Source organism: Lampetra fluviatilis, chromosome 24 (genome assembly GCF_964198595.1).
Source record: "Lampetra fluviatilis chromosome 24, kcLamFluv1.1, whole genome shotgun sequence".
In the NCBI taxonomy this organism is placed as follows: domain Eukaryota; kingdom Metazoa; phylum Chordata; class Hyperoartia; order Petromyzontiformes; family Petromyzontidae; genus Lampetra; species Lampetra fluviatilis.
This window is the reverse complement of record NC_136298.1, coordinates 5,763,362-5,778,189: the sequence shown is the minus strand read 5'-3', so window position 1 is coordinate 5,778,189 and position 14,828 is coordinate 5,763,362. Positions and strand designations below refer to the sequence as shown.

Below are 14,828 nucleotides of genomic sequence, written 5' to 3'. Positions count from 1 at the left end.
CGTGACAAAGCTGCTGCGTCGTGCCAGGCTTGGTGCACCTCGAGGCCGTCACGTGAAGTGTCGAAGGCTTCGCTGACAGGAGGTCACGGGATTGACCCAGGCGCCATGGTTTGACTGAGATGACTGGCAGCAGCATCACCTGTGCTCCCCACTGTCAACTTTTCTTATTTTATCTGCCCATCACGCTGCTCTCATTGTTGTGAGAGTCACTCCTCTGCCCTCCACTGTTGTTGGAGTGTGATTGCCTCCAATTGCCCAGTAGCATTTTTCGAGAGCCTCCTCCCACAACATACATAAAAGATAAAGACAAAAATCCCCCGTATACCCTGAACACACTGTTGGTGCAAGTGCTGTTAGCGAGCACCTATGAAGGCCGGAACGGCACACGAGGGGGTGGGTGGCCAGCACCACGCCCGGCCGCTTTTGTTTCCCCAGTGGCGATGTTTACACACCGCACCGGGTACTCATTTAAGGCTGAGTCAACCTATGGGAGGCCCAAGACCGGTTCATATAATCGTCACTGGTGTTGGCCGTGAGCGGGAATCGAACTCGGGTCGCCGGGTTCGTAGCGCAGCGTAACGCTAACCGCTACACCACCGCTCCCCACCAATTTCAATATTGATGCCACATTAAAGAAAATAGCAACAACCAAAATCGAATAGTTCTCTTTCAGGGTTTGTTTGTGTACGTGTGGGGAGGTGCTGAAAAGCATGCGTTTAAGTTGTCGAGTCAAATCCTCACTCACTTATAGCCACTGAGCAGGCTTACAGAAAAAAAATGACATTGGTGCCTGGTTTTCAATGAGTTATCTTACACATTGAGATGAAAGTCTACAGACCGGCATGAGTAGAAACTAAATTTTCTAAACTTTAAGTGCAGTGGTATATTTACAATCCTTGTTCCATTATGGTGGCGAGATGTTAACTGGGTGTCTGTGTATTTGGAGTTTGCGTGTCTCTCTCCCCGTGGTCGTGTGTATTTTTCTCCGGGTCCTTTTTCCCCTCCACATTTATAAACATCACGCCTTCAGAGTGTTTGGCTGCTCGAAATTTCCAGATGATAAGCCACGCCGTCGACATATCGTTTGTGATAGCCAGTTCGCTTCTAAAAAAGAGCTACATAGCTCAGTGGGCCTTACCTTGTAAAATAAAAAAATTAACCCGTAAAAAAACAAAGTTTTTCACTATAAATCCTTTATATGCGTGGCGGCTAGAGTCCTCTCGTCCTCTGGCTTGAGATGGCTGCCACCTATGGGTCAGATGATTGCCTGCCACCATTAAACAATTGGTAATTAAATATAAAAAAAAATCCTAAAATGTAGAAAATTTTTGGAAAAAAAATTCACGAAAGTAAATTGTCACGCACAACGAGTCGGTGTGCAAAATGTCAGCTCGATTGGATCACGGGAAGTGGGTTAAAAAACGACCGAAAGATTTGCACGGTCGTAAGCAAGCAAGCACGCAAGCAAGCAAGCAAGCGAACTTAATATAAAGGATTTAATAGTTTCGTTTCGATGTGGTGTGGAATTCGGTTTTGGCGGTAGAGTGTGGTAGCAGGACAGGCCAGCAGAGGGCAAGCTGCGAAAGGCTTCAAACAAATTGACTTTGGTGAGATGTTGAGGGGCAGCCTGCTGTGCGTACATCTCACTTCAGTGATATGCTCTTTCCACCGACAGCGTCAAAAAAAAAAAACCCCACTTTTCACAAACCATTACTTTTCAGAGATGAATTTAAAGACAGCTCAACTTTCGTACGTTTTGTCCCGTGGTAAACGAGCACAATTCGATCCCTGTGGAGTTGTGACGCAGCGGTTAACGCACCGCATCGCAAATCCGGGCCGACCCCGAGATCGATCGATTGCCAAGCCATGCCTAACATCAGTGGCGAGTGATATCTGAAACAGTCCCGTGTCTCCCAACTTCACCAACCCGCATTGACCTCCGTGGTGAGGTATGGTCACACAACTCTCAAGGCCGATGCGGCGTGGTCGAGGCCTTCATCATTGGATTCACAAAGGGCTGTACATTTTTCATAATTTCCATACATTCTTGAGGTATTTAGGCTCACTTTTTCATGTAACTAACCAAAGGCATCTTCTTGGTTCTTTCGGTAAAGTCTTTCCGACAGACCTGTTCTTCACCTGAGGACGGCTGCTTGCGTTGTGGCCGAAACGTCGTGAGAATTATTTATTATGTTTTATTTTTATTATTTCCCTTCTACGTGACTTTACCGAAAGAACCAAGAGGATGAATCCCTGCGGTCACGAAAGCTTTAAATCGAAATTTAACCAAAGGCAGTGAATGTAAATGGCATGCTTATACAAATAGAGAAATAATCTTTGAACCACTGGGCCTAAGGACGTTTGAAGACTCCTGAAATGTTTTTGGACTCAGCGAGGCATTTCCGGGTAAAGAAGGGAATCACTGTTTGTGTTATTCTATCTCGTCACATGTCGGTGGCTCAGGGGACAGACACTATCTCGTCAGAGTGCTAAGCGTGTGGCTAGAAAATCCCAGGTTCAAATCCGGGCAGCCACCCGTGATTGAACGGGCTTCTCGTGCGCAGACAGTTTGACGCCCTTAGCTTGTTCGCGCATAAATCTGTCACAGCTTATTCCAGAATGACACGTCTTTTTTGGTTTGATTGCCAAATGATGGGCAACATTTGCAGCTGGCCCATAGTTGAGATTTGGCAGCTGGGCATTGCATGGAGTAGCTGGGTGTGAGGGAACTGAGTGTCCATGGTGCTATGTGATGGAGGCAGCAGGGCAATTATTTTCACTTTCATATTTTCCTGGTCGCTGGTAGCCTGGAGTAGGCATATGACTAGGGTTGATGCCTCTCTGATACAAAATAAACCAGCACAGATGATGGGAAGAAGAATATCTCGCAATCACATGCATGGGGAGTGCTGTATGAGTGCTGTATTATTATATTGTTATTATGCAACTGAGAAAAAACTGGGAGTTTCAATGTGCCGGAAAGACTAACACACTCCCCAGGACAGCCACCTTAAACAAAAGGACAAATCCTGGGAAACCCCCGGGGCAAATGGTAACCCTGACCGCCACACAGTGGCGCCACACACACACACAATGGCCCATGCTTGCAGCTAATCACGAACATTGCAAGCTCCTTCTTCGCGCACACGGTAACCACGTGCAAGCCGCAGTGGCAACCCCACACATGATGAGTACACGCACACAAAGCCATACCGAGAGGCATACCGGATGTTGTGTGCCGGATGTGGAAATATTTTTTTAAGTGACCAATTAAACCTTAAACGGAGTGATCAAGGAGGTAGGGACACTTGGTACAGTTGTCAAATTGGGTGAAGGGGGGGGGTTGACTGTGTTCCACTGTGGGGCCATGCTCCCCAACCAACCCTGGGTGAAATGGGTCTGCTTGATAGGCGATGTAGACGCTGTACCGCCAAGTGCGGCTCAGAAGTGGTTCTGTGGCGCCGTCTTTATTGGCCATTCTCCGACACAAGGTGGTGGTGGTTTTGTTGGCCTCCTACCTGCAGGAGCTCCGAAGAGGGGAATTTCACCTTGCTTCTCACGACGTAGCGACGCCAAGCGGCACAATCGGAAAGTCATTGGGAACGGATAGAAAGAAATACATGGGCATATTGATACCAAGATCCAGGATGGTCATGTCTATGCACCGTTTCTCGGTGGCAGCCCCAACAGTCTGGAACGATATCCCTCTGCACATTCGCAGCATCACCTCAATCGCCTCCTTCAAGAGACACTTAAAAACTCACCTCTATAATCATGCTTTCGAGCGACTCTGAGCTTGGCTCCGCGCCTCTGAGTTGCGGCCACTACGTCTGCAAATTTGCGCGCGTTACAAATTGAACTATTATTATGATGATGATCGTCGTCGTTGCCTCTGCCCAGACTGTGAGAAGCTTGTCGAACCTCAGAAGCTAATCAGGGTTGAGCCCGGATGGTGGTGCTTGATAATACTGTACTGTATTCGACCACAATGCACAGCAGGTTGCTATAGGCTGCTGCGGTGCTACGCAGTGGTGCTGGGCACCAGAAGGCAGTTCGGCAGGATATGTTGTACTGCACCACGTGCCGCCACGTCGCATGCTCCTCACCTTCACCAATGCTGCACTTCCAAAAACAATACCGGCGTGGTGAAGTATGGTCAAATATTCCTCCCCTACCGCCCCCCCCCTCCCACCACGTACCTACATACTTCAGATTTTTATATACATGCAGGGACTCCTCTACTTATGACCATTCGACTTACGAACTTTCAGAGATACGAACAAACCTGACCATATGTCCAGTTGCCTGTTCGGGCCGAGAGTCGTAAGTTCAATCTTAATTTTAGAACTTTCGTGACTGCAGGAATTATTATTTGGTTCTTTCGGTTAAGTCACGTCTAAAGATAAAATAATAAATTAAATTAAATCTTTAGACGTGACTTAACCGAAAGAACCAAACAATAATTCCTGCAGTCACGAAAGTTCTAAAATTAAGATTGAACCACTTCTACGGGGAAGTTTTAAGCTTATCTTTTTTTCTCTCTCTCTGGCGACTTGTTTTCTCTGCCTGTGTCCTCTCTTTAGATTGTTCACACTTAAATTCTAACTTAGCAATCTTTAAAATACGTAATCAACCAGGCTATGCGTTAATTGTGTGTTGACCGACCCTCTGTGTTGTATTACATTACATTTCGATATTTTACTAGGTTATTTAATTTTAGTGTGTCCTCCTGATTTTCAGGCTTACTTGCCGTGCAGCACCACGTCTGTTGACCACTCATTGATATGCTAATTTTTTCTCTAACCCCCCTTCCTTCTCTCTGCCTCCGCCCCCCCCTCTGTCTATTTAAGGCCACCCCACAGAGACGATCACCCCTCTCTGTTACCTGTGTTGCTCCCGCTATGTATCTTGGTGATATCTGTCTGCTAATATGTCTGTCTATAGTTTTCTGGTTAGATTTTATGTCGCTATTTCATTATACCTGATGATGATTGCTTGTGTTGCAATCGAAACGTCGTATTCTATTATTTAATTTAATTTATTATTTTATCTTTAGACGTGACTTAACCGAAAGAACCAAATAATAGTCGTAAGTTCAACCGCCGAGCAAAAGATGGCGGTGGTGCCATTTACGTCTGCAGAACGTGAACAACCAGTGGCATCCACATCTACAGGAGATTATACAACTTTTAAAGCCATTCCCCGTGTTTAGTGTACATACCGTACCAACGTGTTTGGAATCCCCAGGAGTAGAGATGGGCTTACGAACAAATCGACTTACGAACAGACCTCTGGAACATAGCTCGTTCATAAGCAGAGGAGTCCCTGTATGTTTGAAACTCTTCATTTAAATGCCGCGGTGGCCAAGCCTAACACAGCTGTGCCACTTGGGTTCTGACGAGGTCATTCCTGTGACTCGAAGAAGCAAACATATCGCGGCAGACCTCGCGTGCCCTCTTCGGAGGCCTCCACACACAAGTGGATTCTCAAGCGGCATGGGTTCCTCTTCAAGTTGCCACGCCACCAGCCCTCCCCGCACCCCCGCCCCCCCCCCACCCGCGGTGGCGGAGTGGGAACTGTCATTAGCGGAGGCTCGAAACAATGATCGTGGTCGTGTATATATATTTTATTTTTAGTGCAGAGAAGGGGGGGAACGGAGAGGAATGCGTTTCGCTGCAAAAGACTGTGCGGTGAATCGATTGGGACACGCATCCACGAATGGTTTTGGAGCCCTCTGCTCCTGTATTGTGTATGTGCATGTTGAAGTTCTTTCGCAACCGCATGTAGCCAAACGTGCTAATCGGAGCTGCGGGGGAAGGACAACAAACAAAACGCAAAAAGCGGTTCTAAACAAACAAAAAAGTAGTTTTCAATCTGGATGATTTAAAATTGCGTAGCTCCAGCGGCTTCCTAAAGTCGGAGAGGAAGAGCGTTCCAGACGACCGCAGAAGCGCGTCTGAAAGCGCGTGATATGGTGACCACAGCGGCTAAGTTATGTAATTAATAGGGTTAAACGGGGGCGCGACTTGCGTTGGTGTTCGCGCTTGTGGTGCCCGTCTCTCTGTCGTGTCTTGTTCAGCTTTATGTTCGGCTTGATGTCTGAACGTTTTGCTGCGCTTGATCGTGGTGGGTTCCCTGGAAAAGGAGTTTCCTGAAGAAGCCCCCTAATCGCACGGCGCGAAACGTCGGATAGCGTGCCGAAGAACACTCAGTGCATCCCGAAAATGCGTCCGAGAGCGAAGCAGCGTAGATGATTTCGGACGATGTCTGCCATGCTGCTGCTGTTCCTGAAGAAGCTCAAAACGTGCGGAGTGAAAACGTCAGACGTTCACGTTGTGTCAACGACGTATTGGTACAGGATGTTGACTACCTCGCCTGGTATACAGGAGGTTGTGGGTTTGATCCTGAACCTGACGCCTGCTGTATATTTGGAGTTTGCGTGTCTCTCTCTGCCCGTGGCCGTGTGGATTTTTCTCCGGGTCCTCCGATTTTTCTCTCCACATTTAGAGTCAACATGCGTTTTAGAGTATTTGGCTGCTATACATTTTCACATGCTCAGCCACTTCGTTGAGCTATCATTTCTGGCCAGATCACTTCTGATAAAGAGATATATAGCTCAGTGGGCCTTACCTGGTAAAAGAAAAAAAATTTCGTTTTTAGTTTAGAAATGGGCACACGTTATCATTTCAAAACATTTTGAATGGGCACCTCCAGTGCCAGCTCCCCCTGTGGACACAAGGTGACTCAGCACGGGCCTGGAAAGTGAGCAATAGTCTACCAGTCGGGAGCGATGATTGCGATGTGTCATTCTAAGTGAGTAATCAAGTAATTATACCATGATGCTATGTATGTATGTTGAAATTCTTTCGCACCGTACATAGCCAATCATGCCATTAAGCCGGCTCACCCGTCTCCTCATTATTCTTCTCATCATAATCTTGGCACGGGTTGTCCGCGGTGAGGTGACACCTTCATTAAATCACAGCCGATGCGGTATTTTGGTGCACAGCTGGACTTTTTCATGAATCCAGGGTCCCCGGGAGATTCTTTGGCCCCTAAGATTGTGCTCGGTTTGCCACGAGCAAGGCGTGTAAGCCCGGCTTACATTTACCCTCGCTGCTGCGTAATTCCAACTGATTAAAATTCCTCGGGCCCGAGCGCAAGTTCATGTCACATGGCAACAGATGGCAAGTGGGATTATGTGAGCTTAATGATGATTACGCAAAGGCTTTAATTTCAGCATTCATATTAGCTAATCGTAACTAAATACTGGAGCAAATAAAATAACTTGAACGGGTTCAAAAACTGCCTGCAATTTCTAAATATGATTTTGCTTTCATATGTTTTGTTTGCGAAACGTTAATTCACTTGTGGTCAGTAAAATTTATTCGTGTTTATTGGAATTTGTCAGCAGGCGTTAAGTTTACCGTAGTTGGCGGTTGTGCAAAAACTATTCGCTGAAGTCGAATGAAAAAACTAACAGAAATTTTGCGCGGAAAAAAATGTAATATTAACGTAGAGTGGAATGCATTCCAATTCACATTCACAGTAATTTGGAATGACAGCTCTGTTTATATTTATTTTTTTACTTTGGGAATTTGGGAGTGGTTTGGCAGGGCGACATAAAACGGAAGAGGCCGTGAGTGCGAGTAACAGAGAACATTTCTTAAAATCCCTGCACTCAGTCTGACAAAACAGCCCTGTGGTCAACAATCATAACTCTTTATTAACTTATTTCCTGAAACAACTAAAAAAAAATTTAGAAAATTTTCTCAAGGAAATTACGAGCCAGCTGACGCCACGTTTGGTTTGTCTTGTGTTTTTTTTTATAATACACATATATCTCCCCCACCGACTAAACCGTCAGCCAAGTTTCGGATTCTCAGAAGAAGAAAAAAATGTGCGAGGTGCCGGCAAAATACTTGCAGCTCTGTGCAATTAAGTGGGCAGCTCGCGCTTACAGGGGGCAGCTAAAGCCCGCGAGCCGGCGGCGTGTACACTCATTGCACCTCAGGTCATTGCGTTCACGTCACTTGTTATGAATCTTCACCTCGTTCGAGTCAACTGACGTAGAGAAAACCCCACACCGCACACACTCGCCTCGGTGTCATACGCCGCTTTAGGCGGCATTAAAAAGCAAAGAGGTTTCGTCGGGTGATAAAAACAGTACGGGTGCTAGATCAGCATGGGAGCTGTTAAATTGCCCGTGTAATGATCGAAGCGTCTTTGAATATTTTCCGAAACTCAACACGTCCGTCGATAGAGTTGCTCTCAAGAGGAAAACGTATATATGCTTACTGTGTAATAGGCTTGGGTCTTTTTGTTTTTTGCTGCTTTAGGACGGCGCTACCGAGGAATGTGTTGAGTTTTTGTTAATTGCGCTTTGTGCACCACTGCCAACGCAGTGTCGCGCATTGTTGTGAAATATTTACTGCAAAATAGCCAGGAGCTGACAGCATAACAAATCGATTCTTGACTGTATATGTGTGCGGGCTCATAGTGCTGCCCGCTCGTAAGCGTGGCACTTTCTCTGGCCAAAACGTCGCAATGCAGGACCCTCCTGAAAACGAATCTTGAGACTCATTTGATACTTTCCCTGGATAAATGAAGGGAATTGATATTATTTTTTGGGTCTTTCGGTAAAGCCGCGTAGATAGAAAAATAATACAAATATCACGACGTTTCATTCGCAACACAAGCAATCGTCATCAGGTGAAAAAAAGAATATATAGCCAGAGAGCTGCTGAAACAGGATGTTATATAGGTTTGAGATGGGTTTAGCCCAAGGGTAAGTGGGTGGGGCTCGAGATGGAATTTGCATGTAAATGTAGATCGGAGATTTGAGCTACCTCCACGACGTTGCAGCGGTGGAGGTGGCCATTGTATTGTGAGAGATTAGCATGCCAATGTAAGCGAACCACCACAACGGAAATAACTGCTATCATCGGCAGGTAGGATGGAAACATCACAGCCAGTTACGACTTGAACAGTGAGAGACAGGCTAACAACAACAAAATCCAGAAAAACGCATGTCAAAAATGTTATAAATTGATTTGCATTTTAATGAATAATCGCACCAACTGTTGTCACCTTCTCACCAAGGTGCTTGGCGATGGTCTTGTAGCCCATTCCAGCCTTGTGTAGGTCTACAATCTTGTCCCTGACATCCTTGGAGAGCTCTTTGGTCTTGGCCATGGTGGAGAGTTTGGAATCTGATTGATTGCATCTGTGAACAGGTGTCTTTTATGCAGGTAACAAAGCTGAGATTAGGAGCACTCCCTTTAAGAGTGTGCTCCTAATCTCAGCTCGTTACCTGTATAAAAGACACCTGGGAGCCAGAAATCTTTCTGATTGAGAGGGGGTCAAATACTTATTTCCCTCATTCAATTGCAAATCAATGTATAACATTTTTGACATGCGTTTTTCTGGATTTTGTTGTTGTTATTCTGTCTTTCACTGTTCAAATAAACCTACCATTAAAATTATAGACTGATCATTTCTTTGTCAGTGGGCAAACGTACAAAATCAGCAGGGGATCAAATACTTTTTTCCCTCACTGTAAACTGGTTAATAACGTCCTTCCAATGATTGCTCAGTTTGTACCCATCTTCTCGGTTGAAATTGTGTCTGTGTCTATATATCTGGATGGCTTCATGAATGAATCGTTGTTGATAGCCAGTGGGTTTGCAGAGTACCTTCGTCTTGGAAAAATAAATTTCGTGTGAGCCCACCGCATTAAAACAATGATCAGCCGCGGCTGAGGTATTGGTCCTACCGTGTTTCAGATCTGCCTTACGTTCACGAACACAGTCTGAGACATGTCGTTTAGTTTCCCCAATGCAACTACTGCCACAGACACAGCTTAGTTTGTAGACACCGGGGTATTGCATGTCGACACTGTGGAGGAACAGTTGGGATGCAAATGAAAAGGGGGAAAAAATACAAAATGAAATGAGCATGTTGACAGCCCCTACTTAATCTTCAAATGGGTTCGCTTTCTGTCTAAATCCTTACGGCAAACAGGACTAAACAGCAACAGCAACAACAACAAATGGCATTTGTAAAGCACGCGTAAACGAAACGCGGTGGTGGTGGGGGGGGTTTTTTCTACAGAAGCAGCAAAACGACCCCCTAAGACACGGGGAGTTTGTGTTTCCTCCTCTCCCCCCCACCACCGTGCCGCGTGGCGTGGTTATTGCGACACCTCCGATCGCTTGAGCGTCCGACGAACACGTCAAATAGAGTGACGGTGTCGCAACAAGATCAAGCACGCGTTTGACGCGGTACCATTTCTGAGAAGGGGTTTACCACCACCGCCGCCACCGCCCTAACTTTTATCCACGGCGCCCTGCCTGCTTACGATCGGACCGTGGTCTTCGTCATCTCCGTCCAACGTCCACAGAAATTATCTTCTCGTTTGCAAACTGCGGCCAGACATGTTGCGTCAGCTGGGCACATGCTTATTCTTTTTTTTACCTCTAATTTCCTGTTTACGGTTGGACCGAATGTGGCCCGCGCGATGGATCATTTAATGTCCACAGATTGCATCTAATGGTTTATTGAAATGCTAGCTGCAACATTTAGCTACGTGAATTATGCACGCGATAATTAGAGTCTTGTCGTTGCTGTGCTATCTACGCGTTAGCCACACGGTATTTGTGTGCTCTTTACATTACAGCGTTATCCGTAAAGTCAAAGTGATTTGCTGCTCAATGGGTATTGAGGCGCGGTGCTCATCTTCCGTTGAGATAGCGGTGGAAATTCCACGTGCCCATGGCAGTGCAAGTCTATCCGTATCTCAACCACCGTTGACTTCCCCACAGTGGCGGTTAAATTTCGATTTAAAGCTTTCGTGACTGCAGGGATTCATCTTCTTGGTTCTTTCGGTAAAGTCATGCTGTCCCCCCGACAGACCTGGCCTTTACCTGAGGACAGCTGCTTGCGTTGTGGACGAAACGTCGTGAGAATTATTTTATTATGTTTTATTTTTATTATTGTATTACTTCCCTTCTACGTGACTTTACCGAAAGAACCAAGAAGATGATTCCCCAAAGTGTTTTGCATTTTATCTGCCCCAGCGGGATGTTTGGTTGAGTCAACCCCCAAGCAGGATTTTGAAGTTTTGCAGCCTTCCGTTTGTGAGCCATACATATATCATCCATTCCTGCAGAAGACAGCCGATTGAGCGAGGTGGATACTTGATGGCACGTGCATTTTATTTTACGGGTGACAACCACTCTGCACCTTCGCGTTTCCCCCGTGGCGTTATCGACATCCGTGAGTGCATCCAAAGCGATCGCCAACATCTCGGCTCGTGGTTGTTTTCGAACACTTCTGCTTCGCGATGTTGAAGATAAAACTTAAAACGAAGGCATTAAAAAAATTAACCCGTAAAAACAAAGTTTTTCACTATAAATCCTTTATATGCGTGGCATCGGTTTTATTTTATTATTCATTTCTGTTTTTCTTGAGTAAGAGTTTCATTTTTATCACATTGGTATTTTAAATTAAATATGAAATTTGTTTTTTCCTAAAAAGTGGAAAATTTTGGAGAAAACATTTTCACGAAAATAAATTGTCACACACAACGAGTCTGTGTGCAAAATGTCAGCTCGATTGGATCACGGGAAGTGGGTTAAAAAACGACCGAAAGATTTGCACGGTCGTAAGCGCGCAAGCAAGCAAGCAAGTGAACTTAATATAAAGGATTTTTAAAAACATTGTATTTACCACGTAAGGTCCACTGAGCAATGTAGCTCTTTTTCAGAAGCGACCTGGCTATCACGAATGATAGTGCAGCGGCGTGGCTTATCATCTGGAAATGTCTAGCAGCCAAACACTCTAAATACATGTTTGTAAATGTGGAGGGGGAAAAAACGAAGGACCCGGAGAAAAATCCACACGACCAGAGGGAGAACACGCAAACTTAAAACATACAGCAGGCATCAGAGTAGGGATCAAGCGCACGACCTCGTGTATACCAGGCGAGGTAGTTAACATCTCCTAGCCACCGTGATAATGATGAGCGCGAGACACACGCAAACTCCAAATATACAGCAGGCATCGTCAGGGTCGGGACTACACGCACGACCTCCTGTATACCAGGCAAGCTAGTTAAGATCTCGCCTCCGTGGCGAATTAACATAGCATTGATTAACATTAAAATTACATCCTCTTAGTTCTTTCGGTAAAGTCACGTAGGAAAAAAATGAAATTAAAATTAATAAAAATAAAACAATAAAATCACGACGTTTCGGAGGCAACACAAGTCTCCGTCATCAGGTGGGACCGTCACAGCCAGATTTGCTGCAACAAGCAAGAGCTGTCTCTCCTCCCCCTTAACTTGTATTTAAGAGCTTGCATCTTGAATCCCTGCCTCACTTGATGCAGCAAATCTGGCTGTGACGGTCCCACCTGATGACGGAGACTTGTGTTGCCTCCGAAACGTTGTGATTTTATTGTTAAATTTTTACTAATTTTTATTTCATTTTTTACTTACGTGACTTTACCGAAAGAACTAAGAGTATGAATCCTTGCAGTCACGAAAGCTTCAAATCTAAAATTAAAATTACACCCAAAAATAGTTGCAGCCGTTGCCCATCCACGAATGGATGAAGGCTTCGCCACGCGATGTTGGCCATGGTTTGTTTTTATTTCACCTTCACTCCTTCACGACGCTGGTCAGTGAAGGTTGGCGAAGTGTGGAGGGAGGGGGCAGGGTAGGGCATAGAACCGCTTCTGGTATCACTCACAACTCATGTTAGCCACGGTCGTGAATCGAACTCGGGTTCCGGGTTCATCGCGCAACACACCCTAATCACTGCGCCACCGCTCCCACCATTATTTAATGACAGTTCGCCCTGTATATCTTTCACAAATACAGTGATGACGTGTTCTGCCCATTGGCTTATTTTATTACGTATGACTATCAATAATATTTATACAAATCTGTTTAACGTTTGCATATACACAAGTGAGTGTGCGGTAGTGTTCACGGTTTGTTTATATCGCAGGCACCCCTGGGTTTGAGTATTTACAACACTTATCTCTCTCATTTGGATTTTACTGTTCGATTCCCAGAATTGTTGACGTGTATGCGTTCCCCTTTAATATTGTAAACATATTGTGCATACGGCAGAGGTCGCAAACGGGTTTTGATTCCTTACCCGTACCCGTACCCAGCCGCACCAGGGTCGCAAATGGGTACCCGTACCCGGCCGGGTACGGGTAAGGTACGGGTATCGGGTACCCGGTTGCGACCTCTGGCATACGGTACACACTCGGGCTCTTGTGCCATCGCAGCTCAATGGCTGAGCCGAGTGTTGCGTTATGGTTTTTACAAGATGCGACCCCTCGTTTAACAGAACGAATGCAGGAAGGGAAAAAAAGGCGAGCAGCAAAATAAACTTGATACTTGAGATCTCGAAAGCTAAGCAGGTTTGAGCCTGGATAGTGCTTGGATGGGTGACTACCGCTGTTGGGCTGGTTTGTGATAAAGCTGCTGGGCTATTTGGTGGGCAGTAGAAAGAAGGTGGTGCGGAAAAAAAGTGCTTCGTTGTACTGCACTCATATGCTCACATATCTATGCCACCCCACCTCGACCAGCACGGTGAAATACGCTCAAAGCATCGCCGCCACCATGACGAACATGCCTCAGGTGTGAAGGCCCTTCATCCAGCAGTGGATAAACAAAAGGGCTGTCCTTGTACTGTACATGAATGTTTTTAGCACATTATTAATTTATTATAACTGATTATTCTACTGATAGTGTGGGTATTGAATCATGTCTGCAAGAATATATCATCTCTAATTCATATGAATGTGGTTGGAGTGGCGGTGCAATGGTTTAGTGTGCCGTGCCATGATTCCAGTAACCTAAGTTCGACTCCCAGGCATGGCTAACATCAGTGACCAGTGATATCTGGTACAGACCTGGCTGGGTCCCACCCTTTCCCAACCTGCGCTGACTGGCGTAGTGAAGTGTGGTCTAACAACCCTCATTGCCCACGATGCATGGAGAAGCCTTCATCCAGCAGTGGATTGACAGAGGACTGCACATTATCACCACCATTCCCTAAGATTCTTATCCTAACTTTCCTATGAAAGAACCATTTATATCTTCAGATTATAATTACACTACGTAACACGATATTGGTCCCTGGGTAGTGTTATTTTTTATTTGTTTATGCCTAAAAAGTGTAGAAAATGGCTATTATTCCCCACAAACTTTGCTTTTGTGACAGGACTTTATGTGAAGGAAGGACACAAATGCACACGTTTTCTCATTGAAAATAGGTACATTTCAAAATGTCACTGTCCTGGTTACAAAAGCAAAGTTTGTGGGGAATAATAGCCATGTTCTGTACTTTTGAGACAAAAAAATGGTTGTTACACTGCTTGCTATGGACATTTTCAGTGACAGGGTGGTAACACTTATGCCTCACAGCAAGATATCCCTGGGTTCGACACTTGGTCATCTTTCTGCGTGAAGTTTGCATGTTCTCCCCCTGTTCTTCATGCATTTTCCCCGGGTTCTCTAGTATCCTCCTTTAGCTTAAACATGGCATGCAATGTCACTGATATTGGCCAAATACCTCAATGCTGAAACAATAATAATGAAAAAAATTCAATTTGGATTACACTGAAGAAAAAATGCCCTGTAACTGCAAAAAAACTTGGCAGGACCCATCCCTCCTGAAAAAAAAACAATCTTGGTATTTCTTATAATAAACAATCGTAATAATAATATAATGATAATAATGTTGTGACTACCGTACCATGAGCAGGGCAATGCCCGGCATCGGTAAACCGTGTTAACCCTTGGAAAC

The 14,828-nt window shown here is 45.3% G+C and overlaps 1 protein-coding gene across 1 annotated transcript in view; it reads left to right on the top strand.

Annotated features, from left to right (window-relative positions):
- Nucleotides 1-14,828, top strand: part of LOC144941094 (3',5'-cyclic-AMP phosphodiesterase 4C-like) — a 294,498-nt gene that overhangs the window by 183,853 nt on the left and 95,817 nt on the right. The gene's annotated exons all lie outside the window — the stretch shown is intronic.